Source organism: Trichosurus vulpecula, chromosome 1 (genome assembly GCF_011100635.1).
Source record: "Trichosurus vulpecula isolate mTriVul1 chromosome 1, mTriVul1.pri, whole genome shotgun sequence".
NCBI lineage: Eukaryota > Metazoa > Chordata > Mammalia > Diprotodontia > Phalangeridae > Trichosurus > Trichosurus vulpecula.
The window spans coordinates 373,778,085-373,785,970 of NC_050573.1; the positions used below are offsets into that span (position 1 = coordinate 373,778,085).

The 7,886-nt window shown below is 38.0% G+C and overlaps 1 non-coding gene across 1 annotated transcript; it reads left to right on the top strand.

Moving 5' to 3' along the window:
* Positions 1-6,665: 6,665 nt before the first annotated feature.
* LOC118835015 lies at positions 6,666-6,772 on the top strand. Its single transcript, XR_005009382.1, has one exon. It is a non-coding gene; the product is annotated as a U6 spliceosomal RNA (small nuclear RNA).
* The last annotated feature ends 1,114 nt before the right edge of the window (positions 6,773-7,886 follow it).

A 7,886-nucleotide genomic window follows, 5' to 3' on the forward strand; every position in this document is an offset into this window, starting at 1 on the left:
TTGCAATATGATTGTGTTTACAAGTTCCTCATGTTGCCTCCCATTTTTAAAAATGTATCAAAAATTGTCAAAAGTGTCTGTAGGTCTTCTGCTTCAATTGAATATCATTGTGTGTTTTATTTTGTAAAATTAGGATAATGGGGGGAAAAAAACTTTTATAAAATGTGCATTGAGACTTCTGGGAGCCAAGATGGTGGAGTAGCCAGTAAATCACTGTAGCTCTCCCAGATTCACCTCCAAACAACCATAAATTAGCACCCCAAAACAAATCTTGGAACAGCAGATCCAGCAGAAAAACTGGGTGGAGTGGTCTTTTAGCCCTCAAGACTTGGAGAGTTGTCAAGAAAGGTCTGTCTTACTGTAAAGGCAATCAGTAATGGGAAGATCTTTCCTGTCCATTCATTGGGTTTCAGGGCGGGGCTCTCAGTGTCCTGGGGGGAGTGGCTAGGACTGGAGCCAATTGTAGGCACCTGAGTTCTGGTCCAAGTGATGACATGAAGCCTGTGGTGGGATGAGCTTGCTGAACTGTTGAAGCAGAGCTAAGAGGCAGTTGGTGAGGCAGTTGGTGAGAGCAGTTAAGAGCTGAAGGAGAGAGAAACCAGTCAACTAGCTGGAACACAGCTTGGAGATTGCAGCAGAAGTGGTGATGATGGTGGCAGGTGCTACAAAAATGCAGGACTGACCCTTGTGGAGACCAGAGAGTGCTAAGCAAGTGCTTGAGGCCAGTGGGTGGTTTTCTTCCTGGAGGGCCCTGGCATTGGGGTGGGAGGGAAGCACCAGTATGGCTTGGCTTGCTGCCATAATGTTTTTTCTTTGGCCTCCCAGTCACTATTATGAGATGGGCATACTGGTTTTAGAAGGTTCTTGCCAGGATGTCTGTGGGTCTGCTACTTTTGAGTTTCAATAAATGCTTTAACTCTTCTTCCTTCTACTTAGAGAATTCCTTATATCCTGTGATTCTGGACCATTCAGGCATATTCATGGTTATCTTTGAAGTCATGAATTCTGCCTTACTTATATACTTACTCAAGAAAAGTGGAGCACATTTGACAATGGGCAGTATCCCAGTAAGCCAGCAGTAAGCCCCACCTCAGAAAAGCAGTGGGAGATACTGAGACCCAGAGTGGTAGAGCAGGCAAATGCCAACACATTGGCCAACACAAGGACACATGATTTAGCATAGCCAGGGAGTGGGCAGACTGTAAATCTGAGAACCACCACATGCTTCAGTGTAGCTCTAGGCAGGCAGGCATCCTCCAGTGGTTCTGCAGACCTCTACATGCTTCAGTGTAGCCCCAAGGAAAAGCAATAAAACCCAACCTGGCCTCAGGACACATTGGACACCATCATTAGTACCCCAGCTCCACACCAGGTAAGTTGCCAGACCCCTGTAGCCTGTATCAGTGCCAGGGACCCCAGAGTCCATGCCCTCAACACCGCACCAGACATGAGGGTCCCCTGGGTGCCTAAGAACAACATAACTGCACCACCAGGTAAAGAGCCAGGGCCAGCACAAGAATCCTGAGACAGAACTCCTTCTACCTTAGGAGAAGAGCTCAAATTTAAAAGAAAGAACAAAGGTTAAAAAATGATGAGTACAAAACACCAAAAAAAGAAACTAACCATGGAAAGTTAATGTGGTGACAGGGAAGACCAAGACAAAAATTCAGATGAGGAATACAGTGTCAAAATATCTATAGCAATACCCCCAGGTAAAACAGAAAGTGGTCTCAAGCCCAGAAGGAACTCATGAAAGAGCTCAAAAAGGAGCTTGAAATCATTTCAGAGAGGTAGAAGAAACATTTCAAAAAGAAATGAGAGTGATACAAGAGAATCATGAAAAAAGTCAATAGCTAGGGAAACTGCTTAAAAAGTAGAATTGGCCAAATGGAAAAAAGTACAAAAGGTAAATGAAGAAAACAACACTTTAAACGTTAGAATTGGGCAAGGGGAAGCTAATGACTCTATAAGACATCATGAATCAAGCAAAGAAAATCGAAAGAATGAAAAAAATGGAAGAAAATTTAAAATACCTTATGGGGAAAACAACTGACTAGGAAAATTGATCTAGGAAAGACAAGAGCAGAATCATTGGACTACCTGAAAGCCATAAGCAAATGGGGAATCTGGACAGCATTTTTCTAGAGATTACCAAGGAAAACTGTTCTGGTGTCTTGGAAATAGAGAGCAAAATAAGCATTGAAAAAGTCCATTGATCACCTCAGCAAAGGGCTCCCAAAATAAAACCCCCCAGGGGACAATGCAGACAAATTTCAGAATTATCAGGTCAGTGAAAAAATACTGCAAGTCACCAGAAAGAAACAATTTAAATATCATGTAGTGATAATCAGGAACACATAGGTCTTGGCAGCTGCATCATTAAAGGACTGGAGGTCATAGAACATGATACTCAGTAAGGCAAAGGAATTAGAACTACAACCAAGAATCACTTACCTGGTGAAATTAAGCATAATACACGAAGGGAAAAATGGCCATTCATTGAAATAGAAGGATTTCAAGTCTTCATAAGTATAAGACCAGAATTTGACTTCCAATATCAAGATCCAAGAGAAGCATAAACCAGTAAAAAGGGAAAAGAAAACATAAAGGATTCCATGGAGCCAAACAATTTATATCCCTAAATGGGAAGACGATACTTGTAACTCTTAAAAGTTATTTCACTAACAGTATAGCTAGAAGAAATATACAGAGACAAAGGGTATAGATATAAGGTGATTTTGAGGAAATTACAGAAAAATAATTAAGGGATGAGAAAGAGGAGTACAATGGGTGCTGAAGGAAGGGAGAGATAGAATGGGGTAAATTATCTTACATAAAGAGGTGAGAAAGACCTATTACAGTGGAGGAGAAGATGGGAGCTGGGGTGGGGAGGTGACAGACAATGCTTGAACTTCACTCTCATCAGTATTATTTCAAAGAAGGAATAATATACATAATCAGTTGAATGAAGGAATTGATCTTACTTAAAAGGAAAGTAGGAGGGGAGGAGATTAAATAAAGGGGGTGTGGGGACTGACATAAAGGAGGGAAGAGTAGGGGAGGTGGCAGACAGAAGCAAAACACTGGTGAGGTGGGAAAGGGTGAGAGGAGAGAGAGGACAAACAGGAGGAAGAATAGGATGGAGGTAAGTACACAGGTAGTCATCGTAACTGAATGTGAATGGGATGAATTCTTCCATAAAATGGAAGCAGACAGCAGAATGGATCAGCATACATGCATCAAGAACAGCAGCATCTAGTTTACTGCTGTAAAGATTGGGGTTTAGAGAGTGGTTTGCATGGTTTTACAGCAAAGGGAGGCAGCAAAATAGGAGGAGTTCAGAGTGCCTGGAACCAGGTGCAAGTTCTGTCCATTTGGAGCTGGTATGAACCATTTTGAGCAGGCCCTGTGTTTGCTGGCACAGCAGAGGTGTTCTGGGTTCACCCAGTGGACACCTCAAAGGTCACTAGTATGTCAAACTGAAGCAACACTCATTTTGGGTCCTGATGGACTTATTTTGATTCCCAGGTTTTTTTCAGCCCCTTCTGGATAATAAGAGAGCTCAAACAAATCAAGATGATTAGTAAACTCATTATTCACTCCATTTCTGCATTAGAAATTATACATAAGATGATGAGTATTCTAGTTAAGACTAAGATATTTTAGTTTAAATCAGGAGAGAGGTCCCAACTCACTTAAGGATAGTCTCCAAATCTTTAGGGTGGCAAGCTAGAAATCAGTGACTTGTTGAGGATCTAGCTTTCCTTACCTGCCAGGTTTAAAAGTCCTGTTATGTATCCCTCTTTCAAAAAGCATCTGAATTTACACAAGTCTCTTTCTAAAGAATTTGCCATCAACTCCACCCCTCATGCAGATACACAATGTTCACTCAGCATTATGGCCACCATTAGAAATCATAATAATCCACAAGACAAATTCAGGGTAATGAAAAAACCACCTCTGAGCTATTCCATTCACTTACTGAGGCAATCCATTCTACTTTAGATAGCTCTAAACCTTAGGAAGTTGGTGTGTTTGTTTGTTTTACACTGACTGCAGGAGTAAAGGTGCCTCTTTTTTCTGCCCTCTAGAAGCAAACATAAGAAGGTATAATTCATCCATGTGGATTTTTTCCCCAACATTTGAAGACACCTATTATGTCCCCTCAGTTCTACCCCCAAAATGTTATCCAACTTAAGCATCTCCAGTGCCCATGTAAATCTTTATATGGCATGGAATCAAGCTCCTTTTACATTTAGATTATTCTTTTCTGAATGCACTCTAATTTATGCATGTTCTTCCTAAATTATAGTTCTTAGAGATGAACACTATACTTCAGATATGGTCTGGCCATGGCAGGCTATGGCAATACTAGCACGAACTTTTTCCTGGAACGCATGCTTATTTTAATACAGCCTAAGATGCATTAGCTATTTGCTTGCTACTTAGTTCCTGACTTTCTCTGGTTGGAGATAAATAGTTAATCATCCTTAGTAAGTGGCTAAATGCAAGATTAACTTCTCCCAGAGTACATCCACAGCTCCTTATCATAGCATCTAAAATGGGGTTTTTAAAGCATATATATTGTGATAGCGGTCATACTGCATTGAATCTTACTCATATTGCCCCTCCTTCTCTCACTGCCTTTCTAAACTGTGGCAGCAGATCAATTCTGAATGGAAAAGGAAGGCCTATTAATAGTAGTAAAATAGGTGTGAAAAGTAGTTAATTCCTCCAGTCATTGAATGTAATAGGATTTAATTCAGCATATTTCATACCTCTTTGGTTACTTTTATTAAGCCTTGGAAGTTGAGGACTGCTGCTGCTGCTGATACCCACAAGCCATTAGGAAAGATTATTATTATTTTTGAAACCTATTTGCTTCTCAAAAAGTCATCAAGGAAGAGCAGACAGCATTCAAGTGGAAAAAGATTCTTTAAGTTAAAAAATATCCTGAATCTTGCATTGAGAATGAACAACAAAAATACATTTATATCCAGGAAAATTGTGGGCAGAGGTGGCAGGACAGGACATAGTGTATCCATGAAATATCAAGATGAGAATGAGATTTCAGGACAAAATTACTATATTCCAATTTTTGTTTAGGAAGGTACTTTAGTTTCTATCCTTGATGGGCTTAAATATATCCTGTTAGAATCTACTGTGACCTTTTCCTGAAGGGAGATATGCCAGCCACAACTACCACCCCCACCACCACCACCAACACCAACAACAATAACAAAAATGACTGATAAAATTCAAAGCTAAAAGTATATTGAGATATGTGGAATGAAAATAGAAATGTTGAAACAAAATTAAATTCACTCAAGCATTTCTTTAATGCCCTTTATATGTCAGGACACTATGTTAGGTACTGGTGACATAAAGAAAAAAAATAATAGAGTCCCTATTCTCAATAATAGATTGATTCTACTAAAAATAATTTAACATACATAGAAATTTATATGTTTTGACCTCATATGAGGAAATAGAAAGCACTGGGGAGATGGGGGAGGCTATTTAGAAGTTGGTAGCGTAACTAAGTATCTAAGGAAGATAAAGATTTGGAGAGCATAAATGAAGAGAAAGCTATTCCAGAGCCCAAGGAAGAGTTTATAAAAAGGACTGTACAAAATTTTGAGAGGGAATGGTAAGTTTAGGGAATAGATAGTATTCTAGTTTGCCTGGATCAAAGAGGAAATTGAAGGAAATAATATGAAAAGAGGCCAGAAAATGCATTAGGGGAGGGATCGAAAAGGGCTTTAAATAATACATGAATAAATGCTCAGGAGGATGAGAAATTTCTATTTTACCCTAAAATTAATAGAAAAGTACTAAAAGTCCTCAAATTTGTCTAAATCTGTTTTATATTCTCAATTATGAGTGAGGAAAATGTGTAATTTTATTCCACAATGACCTCACACATTTGGAAAGCCTTTGACCAATTCTTCAAAATATCTTCAAAATAAAGCTCAGAGAGCACACAGGCTGTTCTTTACCACATCTACCTTTTGCTCATCATTTTCATCATCTTTTTATCATTACGCTCTTACTCATAATAATACCTATATAATAATTTTTTTTATATTTGCAAAGTGATTTCCCTTTTTATGAAAAAAATCACCCCTTTTCCCTCCAACTCAAATTAAGACTAATCTCTAAAAAGCTTCCCCTTATTATCTCACATAATAATAAGGGCTTATATTACTATGGTGCTTTAGAATTAGAACTGATTTCATATGTATTATTATATTTGATCCTCACAAAAGTCCTGTGTGGGGGGAAGGTAACTAGGTAAGTTGTACTATCCAACTTTACTCATAAAGAAACTTAAAATCAGAGGGACTTTCTCAAGTTCACACAGTCAGTAAATGACAGAGCCTGATGATGCCAAAATCAGCCTTTTCCCCACTGTAATACACTGCCTCTCCTTACATATCATTATATCTACCTTTTTTCTCTACTCCCCTACTGAGAGTCAGAATGCCATAGTACACAGAGAAATGGACATGGAGTTTGAGAGATTTGGGTTTGAAACTCACCTCAGATACCATGGTCGAGTCATTTATGCTTTCAGAAAATCTTTCCTCACTTGCAAAATGGGGATAATTTCAACTATAGCATTTACCTAACAGGGTTGTTTTAAACATCAAAGAAGATAATGTGTGCTATCTTCAGCAGCACATATACTAAAATTGGAATAATACAGAGAAGATTAGCAGGGCCTCTGTGAAAGGATGGCATGCAAATTTGTGATGCGTTCTCTACTTTTTAAAAGCAAAACAATTTTGAGGAAGGAGTGAAGAGGAGGAGGAGGAGGGGAGACAGAGAGAGAGAGAGAGAGAGAGAGAGAGAGAGAGAGAGAGAGAGAGAGAGAGAGAGAGAGAGAGGAAAAATGGGTGGAGGGAAATACATTGTAATCATAACTCAATTTGACTGGAACAAACTAACCCTCATAGAACAGAAACAGATAGCAGAAAGAAATAAAACTAGAATCCTACATATGTTGTTTACAAGAAACACATAAACAGAGAGATACACAGAGTTTAAAGGGAAGAGGCTGGAATAGACTCTATTATGCTTCAGCCAAATTTTTAAAAAATAAGGGCTAGCAATCATGATCTCGGACAAAACCAAATTAAAAATAGATCTAATTTAAAGAGACAAGAAATGTGTTTTCCTAAAAGGTAGCATAGACAATGAAGTAATATAGATACTAATCATATATGCAGCAAATGCAATGTCATCCAACTTCTTAAAGGAAAAGTTAAATGAATTGAGAGAGGAAATAAACAGTAAAACTATACAACAGTAGTAGCTCAACTTTCCCCTAACAGTACTAGATAAATTTAACCAATACATAAACAAGAAAAAAGTTAAGGAGATGAATAGAATTTTAGAAAAGTTAGATATGATAGATCTTGGGAGAAAATTGAATAGGAATAGACAGCACCATAACTTTTTCTCAGTGGTACTTGGTACCTACATAAAAACAGGGCATAAAACACCCCAATCAAATGAAGAAAAGCAGAAATACTAAATTCATTGTTTTTGCATCAAAATGTAATAGAAATTATATTCAATAAAGGACTAGGGAAAGAGAGGTTAAAATAATTAGAAACTAAATACTATAATTCTAAAGAATTAGTGAGTAAAGAACAAATAATGGTAACGATCAATAATTTCAGTACAGAGAATGACCATGAGACAACATACCAGAATTCATGGGATGCAGCCAAAGCAGTGCTTGAAGGAAAAAAAAATGTCTCTAAAAGCTCATATCATTAAAACAGAGAAAGAATAGATAAATTATTGGATATTCAACTAAATTAAAATGCCAAATTGAAAATCCTGAAAATCAAAAGAGAGATTAATAAAATGAAAGT